This window comes from Lissotriton vulgaris, chromosome 2_1 (assembly GCF_964263255.1).
Source record: "Lissotriton vulgaris chromosome 2_1, aLisVul1.2, whole genome shotgun sequence".
NCBI classification, from domain to species: domain Eukaryota; kingdom Metazoa; phylum Chordata; class Amphibia; order Caudata; family Salamandridae; genus Lissotriton; species Lissotriton vulgaris.
The window spans coordinates 220,347,265-220,360,521 of record NC_141687.1 but is presented as its reverse complement, the minus strand read 5'-3'; positions in this window follow the sequence as shown (position 1 = coordinate 220,360,521).

Genomic DNA, 13,257 nt, shown 5'->3' with positions numbered 1-13,257 from the left:
GCAAGAACGTGCTATACCCACCCACGCATGGCTCTTCAGATGTCTCCATCTGGCCACGGATCCCAACCTTGGAAGCGAAATTCAATGGTTTAAGCAGAATAAGGGCCCTTTTGTCTCAAAAACAAGTGACCCTGAGTTCGGCCCGGGAAACTTATGTCCTTCACATAGCCAACACCCGCACAGAGGTGCAGGCGCTCTTAAACACTGATTTGCCATTCCATTTCTGCGAGCTGGTGCACCAGATTTTTAATGCTTCTTCAACGACTGGCCTTGCACATTTTTTTAAACTAGTAAGCAGTGGCCTCGTGACTACGTTTGAAAAAGTTTTTGGTATCATTCCCACGTTTTTCCACACTATTTTTTCGAGTTTGTTTGGTGGACTACCTGTTTTGCTGGCTGTGGCCGCAGGCTTTCTGTTGGTGTTTTTCTTCATAAAACATGGATGCCCATCCTGCGCAAGACGCCGTTCAACGCCTCCTGACCCTGTGTCGTAATCGGATGCTCAATTACTATGGAACATTGCCGCTTGCAGCATTAAGCACGGCCTATAGATTGTCATTTCGGTTCACCGACTTCACGTGTGTCCAACCTGTGTTTCACTGCCTGAGCTGCGAGTTCGATTGGGCCATTGATTTATGCCTATGCTTGAGGACTGCTCCTGACGTCGATTTTGATCAGCTAATGCGTCCCGTTGTGGCTCACGAGCTGATCTGTTCTGGCGAGAGACTTATGGCCTTGGCAGCGATAAATGGAGTTCTGGGCCAATGGGAGATCTCTGCAGCGGCGAATGCCTTTCTGACACACAGCGATCTGGTGAACCCACCGAGTTGTCCTCTGACGTTGCAGGAAGATCCGATGCTGGAGGAGCACGTATGTTCTTTCCCATTGCTAAATTGGATGGCTGAACTATTTTCGGATGATGGCAGTGATTTCATACTGGAGGCTGTTGCAACTTTCTTTGCATATACTTTCCAATCGTGAGATGCCTGGAAGGAATGCTTTGTTGTGAAATATAACTTTCCCCTCGCTGAATTGGAGGGATGGACTATGTTCAGCTGATGGAGAGTTCACTGACGTGATGTCGTTGGAGATAACGTCTAGGTGGCACATGACTTTGGATATCGGATAAGTGCCTTGGTTTTTTCTCTTACAAACATTTGAAAGGATGCGACCTGGTCATACATTTCATAATTTTTGGACCTGGCGGAAGACTTTTGGTTCAAGACTTTTGTTATCTTTTAGATTTGAGGCCACTGTAGGCATTCATACATATTCATTCATACATATTCATTCATACATATTTTTAGCTTATTTTAGCTCAAGATTATTGAATTTTGCTTTCAAATTTTGTATCTGATTTAGTATTGCCTTTTCCCTTATGATTGGCGGTGCTCGGACCAATGGGGGGGTGTCATATGGATACTTCATTACATATATTGCGTTAAGTTAGCATGAGTGTATTACATGTTTAAACAGCCGTTTTGCCTTCGGCTTCAGTTTTGCACACGACACGTACTTGTTGTTGTAGCTTTCACCCTAGAAGCGGTGAGGTGTTTTATTTGAGAATAATATGTTATTCCTATGCTATCAGCTTTGCCTTGTACACTTGGTACAACTGTCTGCACACTGAGAGCTGCACACTCTAAGATTAACCTAACACAAGGTTGCTGGGAAGTCTGATCCTCGCACCACATTAGACATTAGACATAACACAAATAATGTTGATGCCAACATTTTGGGCTCTACGCGGGTTTAAGATAGAGTTACACGGAATGAACGCAGACACTTGGTGCTGCGCATGAAGAGAGCTGGTAGCTGCTGATGTGAACTACTCCTACTGACATTGAGAGGTATGGGGTCGCCCTGCTAAAGCCCGAATGAGACCTTCTTAGATATAATATAATATGCTAGATAGGGTGCGCGAAATATAGGTGATATAGATTTCTATAGAAACTGCATTATAACATGCTAGCACCTTTTGCTTACTATGGATTAGTGACTATGCTGTTGACTCTGATTTTTATAATCTGCATTTTGGTATTATACAAGATACTGCGTTTGAGAACTTTGCATTGAATAATAAATATTTCAAACTTGCACTTGTGTTCTTTGACTCTCAGTTTTGGTTTGAAATGATTATATAACGAAAGAGTGTTCATGTGTTCCACGACTCCTGAGGTATTCTAAAGATCATGTTCTGGTTTGTCTAATACATGTATCATTCCATAATGATCCATGAGACACTGTAGCTAGCTAGGTAACGAGATTTCTGACACTAAGATGAGTTTTTGGATCATCCTAACTCACTAAGGTTCTAGATCTCTATGCACAGTTCTGTGGGAGAACGGAAACCCTGCTACAGCTTCATCACCAAAACGGTGTTGTCATGACCGGTCGCAATAATATCAGCCTGTTCAGGAGGATTTTTAGGCGATTGCACCCATATTTTAGCTCCAGGAAGATCAGACGATCCGAAGCCTTTTTGTCCTCGCACAGTTAGCAACGTTGGGGCAGAGCCTTTTTTGATCTCACCACTGAAGACAGGCATAATCAGTAACTGAGCAACACGGTCAGACTTTTTGATGAACAAATCCGTCTCACTGCTATTAAGCAGGAGAACCTTAATCTCTCCCTGGTAATCACTGTCAATTACTCCTCCGAGTACCTGTACACCTTTCAGGGCCAGGCCAGATCTAGGGGCAATTAATCCAAAACTACCGGCAGGTATACAGACACCAATGCCAGTTTCAACAATGATTCGATCTTTTCCTGGAAATTTTGCATCATTTAAAGCATGCAGGTCGAGGCCTGCGGAACCTGGGGTTGCTCTACATGGAGCCAAAGCACCGGGGGTAATTTCCCAGTACATTACAGTATTTGATATAGAATTCGGTTTCGCGTCAACATGTGGAGGAAACAAACGCATCAAAGGAGATTCAGCATGTAACAAAGGACGATTATTTAAAATTAACAAAGCTTGAAGTAAGACATCTCTCCACTGGCTGTACCGGTCATCAGTCAACTTGCGCAACTGTTCTTTCAACAAGCCATTCATTCTCTCAATCAGTCCTGAAGCTTGTGGGTAATATGGAATATGAAACACCCAATCAATATTATTTTCCGTACAGAATTCCTGCACCAATCTTCCACGAAAGTGGGATGCATTATCTGATTGAATCTGGAATGGGACACCATAGTACAGAATGATTAGCTCCAGGGTTTTAATTGTATTCACTTGGGTAGCATTCTTGCAAGGGAAAGCGACCAAAAGGCCACTATAAGTATCAACCACTGTGCAAATATATTGACAATTTCTGCTCATAGGGAGCGGACCAATGTAATCAATCTGCCAAATTTGGGCGGGCAATTTACCTCGATGTAAGTGGCCTCGAACAATCTGAGGCACCTCTTTTTTCCTAGCATGCTGGCAAATGGGACAATGTAGAATGACATCTTTTATTAAAGAAAAGGGAATATGAATTCCTCTATCGGCAGCCCACCTGCTAGTGGCTTTCTCTCCAAAATGTCCTGCTTTCTGATGGGCCCACTTCGCCAATCCCGCCAAATCAGAATCCTGCATGTCAACCACTGCCTCAGAAATTTTAGACTGTTCATCTGCAATATTATGAAAAAATTTGTCAAGGGAGTCAATTGGAGTATGAGCATCCACGTGAAAGATTGTTACAGTACTCTGCGGGAGCAATTCCCAAATTTCTTGCCACAGCTCTTTGCCCCACAGCTCCTTTGAATGCAATTCCCAATTATGAGAATGCCATGTTGGCAACCACACCGCTAGTCCATTTGCAGTGGACCAGGAATCAGTAAAAATATGACATGTACCGGGTAGTTCCTGTTTCAAAACTTGGTAAACTGCATAGAGTTCAGCATATTGACTACTCTTACCGTCTCCAGTTGTGCTTAACAATTTCTGTGTAATCGGATTAAAAGAGACAGCTTTCCAATGTCTTTTGTCACCAATGAACTTCGCAGAACCATCCGTAAACCACACATGTTTTCTATCCTCCGCGGACAGATCATCAAATGATTTACCCCACTTCACGGGAGACTCCTGCACTACGGGAACCGAACACTCACTTTCAGCCTCATTGGAGGGCGCCTGCACCACTCGCTCATGTAAAACCGCCACACCTTTCGGACCCACACGTGCCCTGTCCTGAATGTACCATTTCCATTTAATCACACTAGCCTCCTGAGCATGTCCAATTCGATGGGACTTCGGTGAACTCGAAACCCACTGCATAATGGGAATTTCAGGCCTCAAAATCACAGCATGGCCTAGGGTCAATTGCTCGGTATTCACCAGAGCCCAATAACAAGCAAGCAACTGTTTTTCAAAAGGTGAGTAACGCTCACCAGCCTCAGGTAACTTTTTGGTCCAAAAACCTAATGGCACTTTTTGTCTGCCCTGCTTTTGCCACAAACTCCAATTGGCATACAGGCCTTCCACGGACACATTCAAATCCACATCACCTTCACTCACGGGCCACAAATCCAAAGCATACTGAATAGCGTCTTTAGCCAAATTAAAAGCAGTCTGTTGAGGTTCACCCCATTCAAACGCATTCTTTTTACGAGTGACTCGATACAGTGGAGCTAAGATTTGACTCAAATGGGGAATATGCTGACGCCAAAATCCAAACAAACCAATAAAGCATTGAGCTTCTTTCCTGTTTCTGGGAATAGCAAAATCAAGTATTTTTCGTTTAACCTGAGGAATCACCTCTCTGTGACCCTCATGCCAATTAATCCCTAAAAATTTCACAGCTTGGGATGGAGTTTGTAATTTGTCAGGATTGATTTCCCAGCCTTTCGCTCGCAAACAGTCAATGATTTGATCTAAATGGGACTGCACCTGGTCTTGCGTTTCACCTTGAATCAAAATGTCGTCAATATAATGACAAATCTGAACTTGTGGATTCGTGGGTACTTCAGACAAATGCTCCGCCACCAGCCGGTGACAGATCGTAGGACTATGTACATAGCCTTGAGGAAGACTCCGGAACGTCATTTGACGTCCATTCCATGTGAAACTGAATTGTTCCTGACATTCGGGGGCAATCGGAATTGAAAAGAACGCATTAGCAATATCAATAGAAGCATACCACGTACCTGGATGTTTTTGGATTCTCTGAATTAGTGTGACAATGTCAGGCACTGCAACAGTCAATTTAGGTGTATTTTTGTTCAATTCTCGATAATCAACAGTCATGCGCCAAGAGTTGTCACTTTTGCGCACGGGCCAAACGGGATTATTCCAAGCAGATGTGACCGGAGTAATGACTCCCGCGTCAACCAAATCCTGAATCGTAGCGGTAATTTCTTCATGACCACCTGGGATGCGATATTGCTTTTGAGAAATCACTTTCGTTGCTAAAGGTATTTTAACAGGTGGCATGCGTAAACGGCCAACCCGTACGGGTCTGGTCGAAATGTACTGTTGTGTACCAAATTGATAGTACCCATCATCCAAATGCAAAGTCATACCTTTCAAAATGTCAATTCCAATAATGTATTCCAAAAGTGGCACAACTAACACAGAGTATTCTCTACGAGGAATTCTACCAATTTTAATTTCGAGTGCAGTTTGAACTGCGGGTGTCTCTTTACCACCCAGACCAGTAATCGTAAAAGATTGTCCATGAAATTTTCTCGACTTACCATGAATTAAAGTGGCCTCCGCCCCAGTATCAACCAACGCTCGGGCCCTTTGGATATTACGATGTTTCCAAAAAATCTCAATATCTACATAAGGTCTATAATCTCTGTGGGCCCACTTGCGTACCGGAGCTTGACCTATTTCCTAGTCATTTTTCCTGCGTTCTGTCAACCAAGACAAATCAGGGTAAATGTTCTCAGTTTTCTTTGGTATTAGAATGTCTTGTTCATATCCGTCTCCAGTACGAAACGGATTAGTGTCAGGTTCAAAAAGTTGTGAGTTACGGTCAGAGAGTCTGTTACGATCCTCCCTCTTTCTTACGTCAGGGGAATAACTCCTTGCATCTCGTCGTCTGCTAGAAACATGATCATCTCTTCCCCTCTCACGATCATCCTCTCTCCCCCTCCCGTCATTACGACGAGGGGATCCATCACGTTCATAGCGCCGATCATCACGGCGATCAGAATTCACACGTCGTCTCTCATCACCACTGTCATCCGAACCGCGATCATACTCATTCTTTCGCACACGACGGGCACCCTCCTTTCGATCCAAACCACGCTTACGAAACATGTCCCATAAGCGATTATTAGGCTCACCATCAATGTCTTCCCTTTTGACACCATCAGCAATGAGAGCAAGAAACATATCACGTCTAGAGAACTTATAGTCCCCACCAGTGCGACCCTCAGGTCGAGATTGTCTTTCAGGTTTAAACCATTCACCCAGCTCACCAAGCTGACGAACAGACTCAAGCACAACAGACAAAGGATTGCCAGTTTGATTAATCAATAATGTCATCATGACCTGCTTATAAGCAACAGGAGAAGAACGGATAATGCGATTACGCACAGAAGATGTTAAAAGACCATCCAATAACTTGTCAGCAGTACTAAGGAAGATACACGTTTTCATGACTTCCTCTTTTAAACGTTGCGACGCATCGCGCAGAGTGTACCACGGTTTCTCATCAGTAGGCCAATCAGATTCAGTTGGATATTTATGATTACAGCCATCAGACGCAAGCTGGAGCAAAGAAATTTGACCAGCACCATTATAATTCCGAAAATGATCCTGAATCGTAGAATCAGAACTCAAAGAGCAAAAACGTAAGCAATCAACAGCATCGAGCATAATACCGGCAGCGCCAAGCTCATAAAGACGCACCATCCAGGTAAGCAAGGCCTCACCAGGCCGTTGTCGAAATCGTTGCAGAATGTCACTGACCTCCTGCTGAGTAAAATCTTCAATACAATCAAGAGCTATACCACCCGGATTACCAGGGGCCTGTTGTAATTTTCGTCGAAAAATCGGGTGAGCAGAAACTGCGGGAAGAGCTTCCGAGGAAGCCCGCATCTTAGATTTAACAGCACAATCAGGGCAAGCTACGTCATCCACACGGGAAGAACGAGCACGGTCACAATCGGGAGTTGAATCAATACATGAAGCAGATATACAATCACGTCCAGAGCGAGAAGACTCGCGCTTGTCACCCTCCTCTGCCGAGGAGTCAGAAGTATGAGAATCCCAGATATTACCGTCCCACTCATCGGGGTTCCAATCCATTCCAGCTTTAGCTACAACCATACGCACTTTACGTGAAGACACACGTCCACGACGATGTTTATACTTATATCGTGCAATACGGACCGCAGCCCTTTCGGCAATGGTCTGATATGTTTCAAGTTTGTCGGCAAGCAGTTTATTTTGACAACGCAATAAAGTATGCGCATTTTGCAACTCAACACACTGTCCTTCCATGTCTTTAAACTGTTTCTGTAGTTGAACAAACCTCTCATGCATTATTCTATATGCATTAAGAACAATCCACCCTCTGCGTCCTAAAATAGGAAGCTCATCACCTTTCACTACTGGCGCTTTCTGCAAGCACGACACAACATCGGCAGGCTCCGCCTGTTCCAAGCATGAAGACCAATTTTCACTCAAACCAGTAGAATCGGCCCACTCACGGGCCAAAGCCTCGTAAGGAGTACATTCCCAGCCGGGAATCTGAATCGGTAATTTGAAAACCGACGATGATTTTTTCGCAAACATAATGACACAGAAAACTATATACACAATTATAAACAAAATTTTATACGTACAAGCCGAGCGCAAACCAACGAGATTAAAACAACACAATGCACACAGGCTTCGTAAACAGTTCGTGACGCCAGATGTAATGGCCGGATTTTCTGTTTAGATGGGATCAGCCCCAGGGGCCCCTGTGACCCAGCCAAAACGTACTCACCTTCCCTCCTCAGATCGTATCCACAATGAATAGATATACAGATATATATACAGGTCGCACCTAAGGATGGGGAATGACAATATATATATGTACGGATTTTCTACAATATCTTATTCACATCAGTTGGTCTCGCGGCCACCCCGACCCAGACCGTTCTACCCTAGGGCAGATCTGACACACAATCCGGTGTGTCTACACATGGGCCTGCAGAACCCAATGCTCCCTTTTCCAAACTGTTCGCAATCCTGCGAAACTACACACTAGTTCAACCTCCTAGTGTTCTCACTTATTCAAGCCACAATCCAGTGGGTATAAACACTGGTAATCCCCCCCAGTGCTCTCATTAACGCCGCATATCAACGACGACCACATTCCTATGAACAGTTATCAGGATAATATCTCAGTTACCTACTCGGAATAAAACTACAATAATGACTTTGAATATAGTTCCAGATTGAATAGTGTACTCCCTGCTCTTGGCATCAAAGGTCCACTCACCCCCTCTTTATTCGATCACCATTTACCTGATCGGGATTTCTCATCCGTTCACCTAAACAGCTTTCAACTAGGAATGCAGTTTACCAAGATTGAACATAAGCACCAGGTACACAGTAATTCTATATGAATTAGGGTATTTATTAACAATAGACACAAATCACATTACTATGCAACATAAATTCTGCAAGAAAAAGGTAAAGATTAGAGGGCACATTCTAGTTAAGTTAGACAGAGATCACCTTATTAGTGGGAAGTCTGGACTCGGCAGTCATCTAGGTTCCCTTCTCGTCTCTGTATCCTGGCTCGCCTTGCAGTCACCCTCAGCCGTCACAAGTACACGTCTGCACCGCTAGGCTCAACCTCGTCTGCTTCCCCTCAGGACACCGGAACCTTGCTGATTATTAGCTACCGTCTCTCTCTCTCTCTGTATCAGTGCGCTCCGCGCTACTTCTCGTTCAGTCTTTCTCAGAGAGTTTCGGTCTTAAATCTTTCTCCGACTTCAAAGATGGCGACTTGTCCACCATGAAAATGAATAATGGCAGAGATGCTAACGGCTAGATGCCGCCTACGGACTAACTGACAAACTGACTAATACCTTCGCTAATATCAAAGCCCGTTCCTTCATGGAAATTCACGGCCAGTAACCTGCCGCCCACCAAATTCTTGTACCTCCCCGTACCAAGGACACTTTCCCAGCCGGCCGGCCTGAAGTTGTGTCTTCGGAGTGGAGAAAAATACATTCCTTCGATAAGGGTCAGCCTGAACCGGTTCTCTCCAAGCGAACAACAGCTTGAAACTAAAACATCACACTTCACCTAGAAAGCCTTCTCGAGCTACCGGGCAGAAAGCAAAATGGAGTCTGTCTCGTTTAAGGCCTACAGAGCCCATAATATGCATAGCTCCATGGAAAATAGCCCAGCATGTTAGCAAATGAGCAAATCATGACTAATACTTATATATCTATCCCCTAACTTAAATTCATAAGCCTTACTCTAAGGAAAATAGTACGAAAATGCCCTTATATATGTGGGGCAGGGTCCCTGTCTATCAGCCTAATCCCTATGCTATGGGGGTGATAGGCTGGAGTCACTCTCCATCATTCTCCTTCTCCAAAGAACTAGCAAAAAGACAGCCATAACAGGGCATCATCCCAAAATAGCGGGTCCGCAGGGTGGGATATAAGGCCCAGCAGGGGGGGGACACCCACCTTCGTCTCTGGGTCACCCATCCCTCCTCAGCCTCCACAGCGCCCCGAGAATTCCCCCATCGTAAGTACCCGTGGACTTGAAAAAAGGGGGACAGCAAGAACCTGGTGTGGAAGGAAGTGGGGCACCTCGGGCCGCCACACACGAGTGCATTCCGGAGGGAAAACGGCAAAATGGAGGATGAAAGGAAACGGGGGAGTCGGAAGTAGAGATGAAGCGGAAGAGTGACATAGCACTGGTGCCACTGGCCCTAGTTTAAGGAAGGAAAATGGTTGACTGCTATTTTAGTAGGGAAATACAACAATAAATGGAGGTGAGTGAGGCCCGTGGGTCTCTGGGGCCCGGTGCCACTGCACCTGCTGCTCCAGTGAAAACTAGGCCCCAGAGGGAAAGCGGACGGGGCACAGAAAAGATGTCGGAAAGGGAAGAGATGGATATTGAAACGGAAAGACAAGGGAAAGAATGAGGAAAGTAAGTAAACAAGGAAAGCAAAGCAATTAGAGAGAGAACGCGATTCAGAAAGAGAAGCGACAAGAATACTACAGACAAAAGGAAGAAAGAGGAGGGGCCGTAAACGAATAAGTGGAAGAAAACGAGAAAATGAAAACACAACCAAGAGAAGCAATAGAGCAAATGCGTGAGACAAATGAAACAAGCGCCCGCTGTCTGCTGTTTTTGGAAGCACTGCACTCGTGCCTGTGACACGCTCCTACTCGCTCCTGCAAGCTGTATGCCGCCACAAGCACGAGTGTGTGCTTCCAAAAAACAGCAGAGCGACGGCTAAAGGTCTCCTAAGCAGCGCATGCGCGCTGCGTAGGCGAGACCTAAAAAGGCTATTTTAGAGCGTTGATTTTTTATTTCGTAGTACCTAAATGTGGTACTCTTTTGTTACAGCCTAACTATGCCTTCTAGAAGCACAAGCTCTGTTGGCAATATCATGGCCACATGTCTGAGCTTGGGCCAAGCTACAGGTGGTAGAGCACGTGCAGCCATTACACAACTGAATCTATGCTGAAAGTACCCGCAGACCTACGTCCACTCAGCCGTACATTAGACCCTGCAGGCACACAATGGCTGCTCAAGGACCAACGAAGGGCAGGCGAGACCTGGGCTCAGCATGGCTTCTGCACTTCTCATGTCATCACAGCATGCACAGCCATTAAGCCTGCTCCAGCTGGCTCATCTCTCGCTTGTGTTAGCGGGGGATGTGTTGCAGGAACGGGCAGCAGGCTTCCACTGAGCCGGTAACATTACATCAGGCACCCTCCGCTGGAAAGGGTACTGCTTTTCAATAATTGAAATCCACCATTGGTCAGGAGTGCCAGGAGCAATTAACGCAGCACGCATCTGCGTCATGACGGAAGGGGAGGCTCTCGAGATGACGTCACCCAGGTTTCTAATCAGGATTCTGGATCTGAGAGGCATGAGTTGGTGGCCTGTACCTACGTGGGAGTTCGAAAGATCCCTTTTAGACAATGTAAATCGGTCCAATTTTGAACGTGTGAAAAGAGAAAGTTGTTAAGTAACTTTAAATATATTGCAGGCTCGACGTACAACAGGTTTTTGCAGCTGCGAAGCCAGATCACAATCTTTGAGACAGCAAACCTTGTTCTCAATTTACAAGGAAGGCTTTGTGAATCAGAAATGACTTTCTAAGTTGCAAAGTACACGATGTGACCCCCCTCTCATTTCAGAAGGCCACAGCTGCATAAAAGCAGCGCCCAATGCCCCTTTATTCGATTAAAGTTATCATTGGCTTTGTGTAGTAATTTCAATCTCAAACTATTGATCAGCTGCAACTCCTGGAGGGTGAGTTCCCTTTTCGCGCCTCTACCTTGAGGATGTGGCCATTTGACACTGGGCAGCAGACACTAGTCTAGGGACTATTGCATGCTGGGTGCAGTGTATTTGAAAAGTTGGACATTACTTTTATATTTTGCGTGTCCTGTTGACTCCTGAATTCGTTTTTCACTACTGCAAGGGCTACCTTTTTTAAATGCCTGTCACAAAATATATATTTTTTAAAGCAGCCACTTTCCCTTCAAGTGGGAGGGGGCTACATTGAAAAAGCAAAGGAATTCTTTAAATTTGCATTCACGGATGGCGGTCTTGTAGGCCTTTATCCCTAAATGTACAGCTCAAGTCATGTAAGCTTTATTCGATTTTTCAGATAAAATCATAAAAGCACAACAAATACAACAGTTAAAAATTCATGTACATGATTGATACAAATAGTCGCTTACTTTGACATTTAAAAAAACGTTCATTTGGGAAACAGAGTAAAACACCATTATTACAAAAAGGTTCAATGTTATCAAACAACGACAGGCAACAAACTGTCGGGCGGAGAAATATTTTGCCACATGGATTTTCTGTACCTTATTACCGATTTTAAAAACATGAAACGGCAAAAATAACATGGTCGTCTTCTAGCTGTAACAATTTTTGAAATGCTGATCTGCATTTTCTTATCCCCCATCGCTTTAATAATGGCTTCAAAAATTGTTGTCTAGGGTTTGTATATAGTTTGCAGAAAAACATTATGTGTATATTAGATTGCGCCGCGGTATTATCACATGGACAGATCAATTTGCTGGATGACCAATCATTAATATTAGGTAAAGTAACCATGCGATAGAAAGTCCCCAGGCGCAGGCGGGACAGAAACATTCGGGGGTACGGGCTGGGTACCACAGCCAGGTAGGTTTGCAAGCCTTCGTTGGGGGTAATTTCCTGAAAATTTAAAACTGAATGTCTTAATTTTTCATGGTTCCATCTGGCAGTTTCTAAGTGGATGGTTATCATTTTTTTTAGAGCTGATCTTGAGATACCCTCCAAGGTTCTGGGATTTTCGAAATACTCTGGGTAACCCAGATCGGTAAATATTGATCTTACATACGATAACCATCTAAAGTTAGCAACCCCATCTAAGGCCAAACAATCTTCAATTAGATCCCTGTTAAACCTAGCTTTGTGTGTAACCCACACCTTATGCCACAGCAGGAGTGGGGACATCTTAATGGTGTCACTAAGGTATTTGACTCCTGCTTCGATATGCGACATGAACGTAGAGGTACTTTTTGGCACTCCCAATAGGTAACAAATAAATAGATTTTCGCATCCCTGCAGGGAGTGATCCTTCTCAATGCCCCATATGCCCGCACCATAAGTGGCTGTTGAAGCGCATTTAGCCCACTAGATCTGGATCAGCTCTTTAATAGGCTTACCACCAAGTTTATCAGAAAAAGCGCGCAAGGCACCTATGGTGCGGCTAAACGCCAGCTTTCTGGCTGCAATCGCAGGTTTCCAGCTGCACCGTCTGTCGAACAGAACTCCTAGATAACAAAACTTGTCAGTGAGAGCTATTTTTTGTTTATCAAGGAATATATTGCAAGGGGCTCTAATATGCTTTCGAGTGCATGGCATGGTAAATGTTTTTGCAATATTAACTCTAAGGCCTCTGTCCTTCATATAACATGCGAAAGTGGTTACCGCCCTTTGTAAGCCGACTTGGGTCTGGGACATTATGGCCGCATCGTCGGCATACAATAAGATAGGCACGGGTAAGCCTTTCACAGTAGGGTAATCATTTGGTAGATGAGAGAGGTGTTGTCAAATTGAATTTA